This window comes from Lutzomyia longipalpis, chromosome 2, assembly GCF_024334085.1.
Source record: "Lutzomyia longipalpis isolate SR_M1_2022 chromosome 2, ASM2433408v1".
Classification (NCBI taxonomy): domain Eukaryota; kingdom Metazoa; phylum Arthropoda; class Insecta; order Diptera; family Psychodidae; genus Lutzomyia; species Lutzomyia longipalpis.
Genome location: NC_074708.1, coordinates 6878003 through 6892394, shown reverse-complemented (window position 1 = coordinate 6892394; position 14392 = coordinate 6878003). Strand labels below are relative to the sequence as shown.

General features: G+C 35.7%; 1 protein-coding gene across 1 annotated transcript in view; it reads right to left on the bottom strand.

Annotated features, from left to right (window-relative positions):
- Positions 1–14392, bottom strand: part of LOC129788976 (dachshund homolog 2) — a 1190888-nt gene that overhangs the window by 1063271 nt on the left and 113225 nt on the right. The gene's annotated exons all lie outside the window — the stretch shown is intronic.

The following is a 14392-nucleotide window of genomic DNA, read 5'->3' as shown; positions in this document are numbered from 1 at the left end:
TATGTATTTTCTCAACATGGAACACTATGCCATTGGGGGTGGAAATACTTTGAAAATTATAGTGTTGTACTTCATTTGAATGTGAACCCTTTCGACAATGCCGATAAGGCGGTCTCTCCAGTCACCCCATTCCCCAATTTTCTTTGGGAAATGTGCGACAAATACCAACCCTCAGTGGGGTTTTCTTCTTTAGCCAAAATGCGACAAACCCCAACAATTTCCAGTAAGTACTTTGTCCCCAAAAACATGCTCCTCGACAGCACCAAAATCTCATTCCCCCGTAAACATGCACCAATCAGAAAGAGAAGACAATGCACTTTGAAGAATTTTCAACGTATGGACCACATGAATTTTTAGGGACATGGAAATCACCATCAAATCATTCCTGAATCTTCGAACACAAATTTCTTCGGGGCGATTTGCAAGAGAGTGGACAAGAGATGTTGCTGATGCCAGGAGACGAATGATTGAGTTGCGATGTTTCAAATCGCATAATGGGGAGAAAAGAGAAGAGGCAAAAAACCAGGAATTGACCAAGGGGTCAACATCATCATCAATTTCAAGTGATTTTTATAAAAAAAAAAATTTCTTCTGATGAATTAATTTTTATTGGGCATTTATTGAGTTTTCCTTCTTCTAACATTTTGATTGAATTTTCAAGAAACAATTTTAATTCTTTTATATTTAATCAAATGAAATATTCAATACAAAATTTCTTAAACCAATTGAAAATAATTAAAATAATAATAAAAGAAAAACAACGCGACATGATGACCCCTTGGTGGGGCGACATGAAAGAGGGTTGAAGGAGAAAAAATCATTGGAGAGCAATATCGATTTGGATGATCGACAAAAAAGGTGAAAAGCGAATCTGATAGAACCCAGTCATTATAAAATTGCAATATACTTAAGATGCAAACGGTGTATCAATCAAATTAATAATAACGATTGAAATTTTTCCCATTTAGTTGGAGGCAATCCCCGAAAAACGCAGATGAACACCGTCTTGTGCTTGGGCCCCACAACCTGTAATTTAGGCGTTTGATAATAATGTATAAATAAAAATTTCGAATCAAATTGGTCGCTCTTTTGAAGATGTTTTGCTGTGTTGCTTCTTTATTTTTTTCTTCTGTTGGTATCCCTCTGCATTCTTCAATCAAATGGATTTGTGGATGATGCCGAAGGAACCCAATCGAATTGAGTTACCACAACATATTTCTTTTTATTTATATTCCCACATTTGATGGAAAATGATTTTTTAAATGAAATCAAAAATGAGAAGAAGAAAAAATACAAAATTTATTGCTCTCTTCCCATCAAGTTTTTCCATTTAATTTCTTTCGCATGATTTTTCTTACACAAAGATTTTCTTTTTTTTAACATTCCCTCCCCCATGGAGAGATGAAGATGAAGAAGAAAAGAGAGAATATGTGCAATATTTTGATCTTTTTACCCACATCATAAGAATTTATACATTCCGCAATAAAGTTTATGGTTGCACTGCGAGGGATACAATGTTTCAAAAGTTTTCTGCAACCTCAAACGGAGTTTCTCTTTATACGTCCTTTTCGAGAAATGTTTTTCTTTTTCATCCCACCCCCCGCCCCCTCGTTTAACCATTGTTCTGTGTTGAAGAATTTAATTTGTTTCCAACTCATGGGGATTTCTATGCTGCGTATTCCTTCATGTTTAAGTAATAAATACGTGTGTTTATGTGGCTCAATTTCGCCCTCATACACAGCATTCCACACATACTCATCCCCCCGCGTTGTGTCAGTTGGGATTCCCTATCCACCCACCACCCCCTGGTGCCATGGCTCAACCTCCGACCCCAAATAAGGAAGATGTTGCTACTTCCTTCTCGCACCCAAAAGTGACTTCCTCTCGGCGGATGGGAGTAATAATTTTCTGCAATATTCCGCTGGATGAATGTCTTTTTCCCGCTGCGGGAATTTATTTAAATTATTGCTTTGTAACTTTGTCAGTTTGAAAGGAACACAACATTCAGGAGAATATTTCGCGCCCCCTTCTCATATATAAATGTTTAGGAAAGTACTCCAACTCTGTTCTGAAGGGATGTGTAGATAAATTTTGTTCATTTAGCAAAATCCAAAAGGAATGTTCCGGAGTGGGAAATTCAGTGAATTGTGGGGAAAATACGAAATTAAGCTTTTCAATTTTTTTTTCTTTTGATAATATTTTACACATTTGCAACCCCTGAAGAAGAGTTAGATTGGGGCGAAAGTTATCGAATGCCTTGGGAAAAGAATTGGATTATTTCCTCAAGGAAGAATTCTTAAAAATTGGCCATTATTTGGGCTCTTTTAAAGTATAATTTTTAATGTCTTTTAGCGATTCTTGATACAATTTTGAAAAAAATAAGACGAGAAAATTTTATTTAAATTTTACCACATTAATAGAATATTAAAAAAAATAAAATACAAAAAACACTCAAAGAGGATTTTTTATAATAATAATAATAGGTAATAAAAAACAACCCCTAGTGCTTCCTGGGTACACCGAAGAAAATTCATGAATGAATGAGTGATTGTATCCAATTCTATTCAGTCTCTCAGTGAGAAATCAAAAGTGGAAAGATGAATTTATAAACTAATTAATCATCCATCCTCAATAGAGGCAAAATGTGTGAGGAAATGTATTTGTGTGTGGAAAAGAGGAGTATTTTAATATTTCATATTGCACATGTTAGATTGAATTAGATTCAAATCAATCACCAAAGTGAAATGTTTTAAGTGCGTGTATGTGTTTTGATATGGGTCTCACTCTCAGGATATACCTACATATTGCAGTAGAAGGGGTGGCGCCCATATATATATGGAAGAAACGATTGACGAGCTGGAGTTGTGAAAGGGGTTGCTGCTACAGAGAAGAACGGGGATTTTTGAGGGGAGCTTGGGCGAAAGTGGTGAAATTGTTTGGAATGAAAAAAAAAGAACAGAGAATCACTCACAAAAAGAGCATGGAGTTTGTGAGAAGAATTGCTTTGCAATGACTATTCAAAATTTCAGATGAATTTTCAATTCAATGCTTTTTCTCGCTCTCACTCTCTTCCCAAAAGTAATCATCATTTTTTTAACAGACCATCTTTGCGGGAAATGTTTCTTCAATGAAGGATTTTCTTTTGCCTTTTGAGGAGTTCTTGAGGATTTTTTTTTGAGCTTGAGAAGGACATCCTTATCCAAATCTTTTAGCTGTGATTCTTTCTTCAAAGAAGCACAGCTTCTGTGTACACTCTAAAATGCAAAGTCGTCAGATCGGGCTCAAACTTGGGATGAGCACGAATTAGGGTCCCCACATTCCAAAAAACGGTGGCGCCAAAAATCTTTCCGGCCGGCCGTCCGTCCGTCCGTCCGGCCGGCCGGAACCTTTTGCTAAATTACAGGAGAACGGTAATAGATAGAGACTTGCGGTAAACGGCAAAGTTTAAAAGTCGACTGGAAGACGTCAGATTATGACGTCAAATCCAACCCCCCACCCCCCCGTCCGCCATTTTGGAACACCCCTAAATTTTGTTTTCGCTATATCTCAGCCCCTGTAATAGATAAAAATCTGAAATTTTTATATGTTGTAGGGCCCATCAAGACCTTTCCAACAATACCTCATTTTCCAAAATCGGTTAAGCCGTTTAGCCAATATGGCCGACACAATTTTTCATCGAAAATCGACCATAACTCGAAAACGGCTTGACCGATTTTGATCAACCCGGGCTCAAATGAAAGATATTAATGAGCCCTACAACTGCTCGGAACATCGCAAGTTCAAAAAATGACCGCTAGGGGGCCAAAAATCAAAAACAAAATTTTCGATGAGTTTTCGATGAATATCTCGAGTACGGCTTTATAGAATTGCTTCATATTTTGATATGTTATAGTTGGCTATAATATCTTTCATCATGCCAAAAATGAAGAAAATCTATGTAGCCGTTCCGGAGATATCGCGTTTTAAAATTAACATGTCATATCTTGAGTTGCATAAGACCAACTCCCCGCGAAGCGGGGCGTTTTATATACACATATAAAAGTAAAGTAAAAAAATATATAAATGCATAGATATATACATTATATATACATATAAAAATGCAAAGATAAATATATGTATATAAACTGCAAAGATAAAAATTAAATATAACATGGATGGAACAGTATAAAGCGAAAGAACGGTAAGTAAAACTTACGGGCTGTGATTCTTTCTTTGTCAGTGAAATGTGAAATTGACTGAAAATTGAGGATGGGCAAATTTTGAGGAAGGCTTTCTCGCGTACCGAATCACAGCCAACGCCCACGATTAAGGCTTTTCACAAAATATCTGCGCGTTGGCTGTGATTCGGTGCACGAGAAAGCCTTCCTCAAAATTTGCCCATCCTCAATTTTCAGTCAATTTCACATTTCACTGACAAAGAAAGAATCACAGCCCGTAAGTTTTACTTACCGTTCTTTCGCTTTATACTGTTCCATCCATGTTATATTTAATTTTTATCTTTGCAGTTTATATACATATATTTATCTTTGCATTTTTATATGTATATATAATGTATATATCTATGCATTTATATATTTTTTTACTTTACTTTTATATTTTTATTGTTTCTCTTCTGGAAAATTTATTCATATATAGCTGGTAATTTGTGGAATGAAATAATTTTGGGGAAGAGAGAATTTGTGATAAATTTAAACCGGGCGCAAGTACAAATGCAAGTCACGGTCTATTTTGCGTCTATTTCGGGAGTCTGAGGGAATATGTGGAAATGGCAACGAGCTAACATAATTTATTATGCTGCATAATATTTTAAATGTCATCACTCATTTCTTCATACCTTCCACAAACCCGCCGACAGCTCTTTCTCTCTCTCTTCTCATTCCTTGAGCCTAGTACCGGAAAAGTATTGAATGAGAAATTCTATTTCCCTCAACAAGATATGTAAGTTTTGAATTTTGATCCTGAAATGAGGAATCATTTTACTAATTTAATAATATTCCATATGCTGGAAGGAAAATAGTTGAAATTCTGATTAATTGAAAGAAGTTAACCATAAGCCTGAAGAAAGTGAATAGAATTTGAAAAAATCCAACTAAAATTTAGATTCTTCAGAATTTTCATTTTTCCAAAAACTAACATAAAAAATCAACTAAATTTCAATGCAAACAGAATGAAAATTCAGCAATACCACCCCAGATTTTTCTTCTATTTAATTTCGTGTCCATTTTAGAGCTTTCTTCGTGTAACCAACAGTTTTCCTTTTGGGCATATTTTTTTTCTAAAGAAAAGAAATCTCTCAATCAATGGCAATGACGAAACAGAATCAATTGTTAAAAAAACGTAAGTCCTCACCAAATCCTTCAATGTCTGGGAGGATGAATTTCTTCGTCTTCTCTCCTCCGAGGGACCCTTCCATTTATCAAAGTGGCTTCATCGTGAAAGGCATTGAATAAATTTAATTGGCTGAAATTGCAACAATATTAAATTGTAGCATGGCGAAACCTTTTGAATGACAATAGGACGATCGCAACAACAACAAAAAAACATTAAGAAGCTGATGCTGTTTTTTATTTTCACGAAGTCATCACCCTCTGGAATCCTTTTTTGTGTGTGTGTTGTCCTGAACCGATTTTGAAACCAGAAATGAAAATGTATGGTCGATTTCACCAGATTACATTGTGCAATCTCTCACCCAAAATGTGTGAATTGTTGGATGAGAAATTCTGTTTCAAACATAAGAGATTTGTGGCAAGTCATGGAGCCACCATATGTCATCCCTCTGTGCTGAATCCTGAATTTCATTGCCACCCCGCGATTTTACCCTTCCAACGTGGACTCTCTTCTCTACCCTCTCTCTCTCATTCATTCTTTTTTGTATTTCGATTTATTTTCACTTTGAATTCTCAAGATAATGATAAAAGAAAAAGGATTCAGATGAGATTTTTTTCTTATTTAAAAATTAAGGGATGGTTAAATAATTTAAAAAATACTCCAGATATCTTATTTTGCATTAAGAAAAATATGAATTAACTTTAAACCTTCAGCCCACACGTGGTTGTTCTTTGATTTTTCCACCCAGTAAGAGGGTGGTGAGGTGCGGTTGGGGGTGGGGAAGAGACGATCAGACAGTGTGTAAAATTTTATAATGTGGCACACAGAATGACCAGAGAAACTTGGTAAATATTCCATGTTAGATAAATTGTAATTATATTACAAGTTGAGTGAGATTAGCCGGTAATTCAATTAAATCATTTTGAGCGACGTAGCGTTAAACTAACTCCTATCTAATGCCACATATACCAATTTTAATTCTATTTTCCCACCCCCACCCAATGCCACCCCAGACGACATACACCCAACTATATTTTCAACTTCATTTTAATAACCAAACGTGTGTGGTGTGGGTGGAAAAATTCAGTCATCACCCTGTGTGACTTTTTTGGGGTACATGTGGGTGGGATGGGGTATTTTTGTCATCCTCAAGATATTTGCTGCTTTATGTATACGAGGCACACACGCTACGTGTAGAAGATGGAAAGGTAGGACGCGGGAAAAGGTTGAGGAGGAGACGAAGATGGGGCGGCGTGGAAGACAATTTTGTGTCTAATAATAATAATTTAAGATGGAGAGATCCCACCTCCAATCAATTTGTTTACAATTTAGCGTTGACGATAAACAGAGGCTACTTTCCATGTTACATGATGAGATACTTCGCAGCCATCTCTCATATGTGCCAGAGAATGATTATTTTCCTTGTTTAATAGAATTAAAAGTGTAAAATGTTAATCAAGCGCCTTGATCGAAAATTCTATTCAATTTATGGCTTTTAATGAAACTCCTCATTCTCACCTCACCATTGATATCCCATTTCATATACTTTCCTCCACCTCCCCCACACATCGTCTTCACCCACAGTCCCAGGATGCGTCCTCTAAATGGAGATCTCATTCACTATGGAGGATCTAATGAGACACGATGAAGATTCAATTTACCTTGACGAATTTCTTCACACAACTGTGTGCATCACTCTTTGAATTTATAGTGAAAGGAAGTCTCACTTTTTTTTTATCTTTCTCCAAACTTCCTTTCATCTCCTTCCACTGATGGGGGATAAGTTATCGCTACAGATGACACTGTTAGATAAAGAAAAAAATGAATAAAAAATAAACCCAAAGAAGGTTTCTGAGAAGATGTAGTAGCTTCATCAGCAGATGCTCAAGTCAATTTATTAATTTCTGTTGCAGGGAGTCAAATGGAAATGCGCAGCAATTATATAGGTAGTTGAGATGAGTAATATTTAGCAAGAAAATACACCTTTAGGCAATTGAAAATTTCAACTTCCGGAACCTTCGTAATTTACACATTCTGTGTATATTCGATTCTTCCCTGGAAGAGATATTAATTTCAAGTATTTTGTCACATATCTACAAAATTCCACCTCATGTGCATTCCATCCCCCTTTCCATATCTATAGCTTGAGTCTCTCTTCTTGCTCTTCAACCACCCCAGTGCGGAGTAACCTCCAACCTCACTCACAACAACTTGGGAACTTTCCTTCCAACATCAACCCTTCATTCGTTGTCTGGCATGGAGGGAAGATTTCACTGTGAGGGAGGGATGTGGGCTCCGTGGAGGCATCAAGGTGAGTTGATATATCACACAACAATGATGACAAGTTCAAAGACTCCATGTGGGATTCACCTTCATCTCTCGCGACTTGCTTTTCAACTCTCTCCCCTTACCGCCTTAATGCGCTATATGTGCGGAATCAAGCTCATAAATAAATAGAATAATTTAATATCCTATGTTTGTGCAAAGATTTCCTCCCAGAGATGGAGTAGTGATAAAGTTTTCTTACTCCCTAATATAAGGTGCTATTCTTTTCTTCGAAAGAATCACAGCTAAAAAGGAGATTTTTAACTATTTAAGAAAATTCAATTCTCCTATTCTCCTAATTTCATTTAAATTCAAATTTCGTTTAAAAATAAATTAGAAAAGGAATTTATTCATTTTTGTATGCATTTATGACGTCATTGTTTGTGTTTTTCAGCAAATATTTGTGTTGCCAGCTTTTCCAAATTTATTCTCGTAGAAAACAGAAATCTTTTTTAGCGAATTTTTGATTTTTTTGATCTTATGGAAGACTACGCGTAACCCAATCTAATCCCTGGAAATTTTTTTTCCGAACAGAAATGAATAAACTCTTTCATTTAATTTCATCAATAAAATTTTATTCAATCAAAAATACACAGAAAAGTCAACATTACTTTCCACTTGATTTAACCTTTCGTCTAACGTTATGCGTCACACAGATAACCGATTAACTTCAACGTGCTTGAAGAAGTCGGTTAAATTCCATCCAAAAACTTTCATTATTACACTCTTCAGCAACTTTTCGCTGTGTGATGCGACTTCCTCTGTCGGTGGAAATTCCTTTTTGCACGAGGAAAATGTATGCTGTGCGAAAAAGTGTTGAGAGAAGAAGCTTTTGAATTATGATTTTCACGGAGAGAATAAATTGTCGCGTTGTCGTGAAAAATCTTGATTTCTTTTGCATGCTATTTTAATTCTTCACCAGCACAAGAATATTTCCATAAAAGTGGAGCATGGAGTGTAATTTACATTTCTCTCGAGCCATTTTGCACATAAATATGCAAAAATGGCTAAAAACCTGTCGACATGTTTGATAGATTAATTGAAATGTGTTTTCCTTCTTTTTTTATCGCATCTTAGATGTGTTGTTGGTGTTTGGTCGGACTTGATGGTTGTGGTGGTGGTAAATTGTAGGTATATATTATTTTCTCAATAATATCAGAGAAAATAATAGTTTACCTACATAGTATATTAGTTTGATAGTTTTGTGATAAGTACATACAGTGAAAAATGAAACTTTCAATGAAAATCTCCCATCCCATCCTTCTTTCTTCCATCATTTTTCTATCGCTCGCTCTTTGCGTCCCTTTGACCGATGTCTGGCTGCGGGGACGTCTCTTTGGTGCGTCCTAATTAAATATGCATGCTCCCCTTTAGTTTCTTTGTTAACCCACCACCATACAGCAGTGGAGAGCACGCGGCTTGGAAAAGTTTAAAATGGTAGTGCAAGTCTAATGCCGGACTCCCGTATATATGCACAATTTATTGCATCCGAATGGCAATTTATGGATGGACGTGCCCCTCGACATGCAATGTGGGGTCAACTTGGTGAGCATTAGTGGTGGAGAAAAGAAGAAAAAAGGCTATGAAATGAAAAAAAAAAAACTACCGCAGAGCACATTTATATAGCAAGAGAGCCAGGAATTGCAAGAATAAATATTGGATAAAATGAGCGGCAAACGGGCGCGGGGGGGAGGGAAGTAGAATAAACTGACCAAGAAGAAAATGGAGTAGAAAAAACAACACGAGCTTTGTGGACACAAGAGAAAACTCGCGAACGATGAAAGACTCCGCCCCAAGTTTACCATACATTTTAAATGATATTTCCAACTTACAGTACAAATGGAGCCCCTCCCATTGCTCATTTGCACATTCTGCTGCAGCACGGAAAAATATATGTATATAATATTATATAACTTCTCCCCCGTGGAATATTATAAAGAATTCATTTTTGGGATTGGCGCGCCAAAGAACTTTTTTTTTAATTTATTAAAAAAAAAACTTCATGGAAAATTCTATAGTTGGAACTTTAAAGTGATTTAAATGTTTATACTTAAACTTGTGTCCATGGGAAAAAGCTTGAGAGAGAACTTTCAGAAATTTTTACAAAAAAGGAATTCATTACTTTTTGATCTTCCAAGAAGTCACTTTGTGGGAAATTAAACAAAAATCAGAAAAAGTATTTTTCAGAAAAGTCATTTAAATTTAATAATTGGTCCAATGCAATGGTAACTTTTAGACTCAAGACTTTAAAAGTTCAGGCAATTCAGACTTTTCCTTAGGGGTAAAAAAAAAGTATTTTTTGATCTAAAAATTACATGAAAAACATGTGACGTTAGAATAAATGTCAAACGTTAGAAATGAAATGTCAAATATTACAAAATAAAGTTCAACTTCGGTAAAGAAACGTAAAACTTTGCGAATTAAATGTAAGAAACGTCAAAGTTTATAATGTCGCCACAAAGAAATATCAAAAAGCTGCTAATTCGAATGCAACTGCTGTTAATTACTAATTTCAATCTTCATTCCTAAACTCCTACTTACCTAAACTTCTAAGCCCTTTATTTTAATCCCTTCTCCACTAATTATAAACCTCCAACGATATACATATAAACTTTCATTTTTACTGAAAAATAACTCGAAAATAAAAGCAAGAAAAGCTGATAAGAAAAGTAAAGAACAAAAAAATCTTTTATCCCCATTATTTCTCGGATTTTTCACTCCTACACATTGCATTCAAATTCTTTTTGCCATATATTCAGAGATTTGTGGTAACAAGTTTGTCGATTATTTCACCCTCGCATTGTGCATATATATATATTCACAAAATTCTGATCCCCTCATTGTGTTCCTTCATCGGCTACCGCATCACACCACCCACTTTTCTTGGCGAAATCAGACGCACCACACCACACCACGCACGCGGGGATGGAGATGGCACATGCCTTAATGGATTTTAGCAGTGCGGCGCAACAGAGAAAGGGTACGACGGAGATAAGATTAAGACCGAAAAGTGGCATCCCAGAAGCAACAGCATCAAACACTGGTTGAAGGGAATTTTCACCCGAAAATGGGGTTCGGAGGTGGAAGTCAGATGATGGAGCATTGTGTAATGCTTCTCTAAAACATCAATTCCCCAATGATGAAACCATCAACCCTTTCATTCCATTCACCCACCACCCCCCGTCTTCCCCACACACATACCACCCTTCAACTTTCTTTTCCCATCCTCCACCCACCCGCTTGAACTCCTCACAAGGCGGCAGCATGGAAAGTTCGAAGGAGATTAAGGAATCAAACATTAGAGACGCTGATGGACTGTGAATTGAATGCAAATGAAATCAAAATGGGTATTAGGCAATTTAATTGCTCGCTCCTCTTTTGCAGAGTATAAAGGTTTAGAGATGTGCGAAGGGGGTGGATGGGAGTTCTTGGGAATGTGTTTAAAAGTGAAAATAAACATTTTTCCTTGAGAGTCTCTCGAAAATGTTTTATGAATGGAGTGTTAGGGCAATTAGCGAAGGAAATTATTCATATTTCTGGTATTTCTCATTAGGCCGCACCGTGATGTTCTTCCCCAAATGGAGAAATATTATTTTGTGGGGATTTGAGAAAAAGGATTTTTTCCTGTTATTTTTTGAGAATTTTCCCAATAATTTTCTTTTTCTAAGAAGGGAAATATTGGGTGATTATCACTGAGAGGAATAGATTTTTTTTTTTTTTAGATTTTTATTGCTTAAGATTCATGCCTATGGAATAAATTCCATTTTAAGGCTATATGATAAATAATATAAAAATATAAGAATATACAGTGTCGAGAAAAATAATAGGACCACCAATATAGGTTTTAAATGTACCCCTGACTTCAATCGTCAATATCTCAGGCTGTGGGGGACAGATTTTGTAAAGTGGCATAGATTCGGAAAGCTATATTTATCCCCTTTCCAACGATGGTAGATTTTCAAAAATCGGCCCATCCGTTCAGTTTTGGTAGATGATTGAACAAAAAGTGGCATTTTTAGTATGGGTCTACTTGAACGACTGTCAAAAATCAGCCCCTCAACCGATTTTGATCACCCCGGCAGTTTTGGACAGGGGAAGAATGTAGCTTTCAGAGTTTTTTGAAATTTTGAAAATTGGACACCCAGAAAAAAAGTTAGACGGGTTTTTGTGAGTGGTCCTATTTCAATCATTTAAGGGTTAAAATGCTTCCTAATTTACACAAAGTTTCATAACAAATTTTTATTTTTTTTTAGGAAAAATTTATTTTCGCAAGCTATAAGTCTTTTAACTTTACTCAATTAAATTCAAATAAGCACTTAAAAAAAATAAAAATTTACAAAGACTTGTTATGAAACTTTGTGTAATTTCACCCTTAAATTATTGAAATAGGACCACTCACAAAAACCCGTCTAACTTTTTTTCTGGGTGTCCAATTTTCAAAATTTCAAAAAACTCTGAAAGCTACATTCTTCCCCTGTCCAAAACTGCCGGGGTGATCAAAATCGGTTGAGGGGCTGATTTTTGACAGTCGTTCAAGTAGACCCATACTAAAAATGCCACTTTTTGTTCAATCATCTACCAAAACTGAACGGATGGGCCGATTTTTGAAAATCTACCATCGTTGGAAAGGGGATGAATGTAGCTTTCCGAATCTATGCCACTTTTCAAAATATGTCCCCCACAGCCTGAGATATTGGCGATTGAAGTCAAGGGTACATTTAAAACCTATATTGGTGGTCCTATTATTTTTCTCGGCACTGTATATAAGAATATAAAAATTAAATAATTTTTTTTTGATAATTGTTTGTGACTTTTCTCAACTTTGGAGGAATAAAAGGAGTTTATTCGTTTCTCTATGGGTTTAATACGCCCTCATTTGAGAAAATAATTTGGGTCACGCGTTATCTTGTAAAGAATCAAAACAGAATAAGTAAGAATTAGTTTCTGGAGAACCTTCTCATTTTTCACTGAATCAACTGAGAAAATTCGTTAAAAAATCTGCCAGAAAATGCAAAATGTTACGTCACCATTATGATTTTTATCATAAAAAAATTAAATTAAGATAAAATAACAAATATATACCTATGGTGATTATGTAGATAGATACACAAATTAATATTTACTCCCATGAATCAATGGAATAATATGAATGGAACATTATTATTCCAAAGCAATGCAGTGTACTCCTTGTATGTATGTAATGTATATATTTATCTGATGGAAGAGAGACAAATGTGTGGAAATTGAGTAATTGCTTTCCTGGAAATGCTCCTTTATATTGGAAGGGATTGTCTTATCCATAACATGCAATAGAATCCCTCTTTCTCACACAGATTAGCATCGCATAATTGTGCAAGTGTGTAAAATAGCTCACATTTGTCTTCACAACCTGTGGCAAATGAGGAATACTACACCTCGGCACTATTTTGTCCGCAATGTCTCTATTATATGGCCCCAATGGGATGCAAATATTACCCTCTTCCCACCTCAAGACAATTGAGCCCTTTGGGAAAATGGGAGGAAATGGAAAAATTCGCCGGAAAAGTGGCTATAAATATTCGCGCGCGTCTGTGGGGCAAATGAATACATTACTAGTGGTGGACTTCTCCTTCGTGCCACTACCTCATAATTCACGCATTTGTCAGGAGGTGAAGACACAGCGAGAAAAGAGCCTCCCCCTGCGGGGAAAATTGCTGAGTTGTCTGGGGTACTCTCTCTCTATGGCATAAAACATATTGCCCAAGCAAGATTCTTCACCTGTCATGTTCACGTGAAATTCTATACAAAACATCTCACACTCTCCTATTTTTTTAATATTGGGTTTTACGCGGTATTTTTTTCTTTCTTTGTGTATGACCAACCCTGAGAGTATGAAGTGAATTAATTCGTCTCTTTTTTATTTAATTAATTCACAAAACCCAACCCCTCCCTCCGAGACATATACCAAATCCATAATTTACCAACGCTCACCAACTCATCAAACTTCTCAAAAGAGGAGACAATTAATATATTGAATTACAAACCTCATTAAGGTGTCAAGATGCCAGGACTTATGGTGAAAAGAAAAAAAATATGTATCTGCCGTCCCATGTGGGTGACATGAAAAATAAAATTAAAAAAAGAACTTCAACGTAATTTTGATGTGAAAAATAAAGAAGATTTAATTGAATTTCCATAAAATTGACTGCAAAATTCAATGGAATTTATTCATGTTAATTAATTTGGGGTTTCTTAATCTCCCAGAGAGACGTTAATTAAATGACAAAATACTGTATGGAGGTCTTTTATTTATTTTTTACATCATCATGAAAAAAGGTGAAATGAAAAGAAAAGTTTGTGGTTTTGGATACGGCAGCAACAGAATGTTTTCTTTTGAAAAATCTTCCACAAGAAGACATGTTGCCCGCATTCTGGCGTACTTCCAAGTTGAAAAGATGCGTAAAAAGAATCACAGCTAAAATGGACTGTGGTAAGCTGACCAAGCTTACATGGGGGGTGATTTTTTTTCAATTTATCATTTTTCTGGACCTCTAGAAATTATTTTTTTGATTTTGAATTATTGTAAGAATAATTTTCCTTTGACTTCATAAGCTACAGAAACATACAGTAGGAATGCAAAAAAATCTGAAATTGGCTCGAAAATCGATTTAAAATTCTAGCAGAAATTTAGGTTAGTTCCCCAGCCGGACAAACGGACAATTCACTAAAAGATTTTTCATCAAATCCTCGATCATTCAAA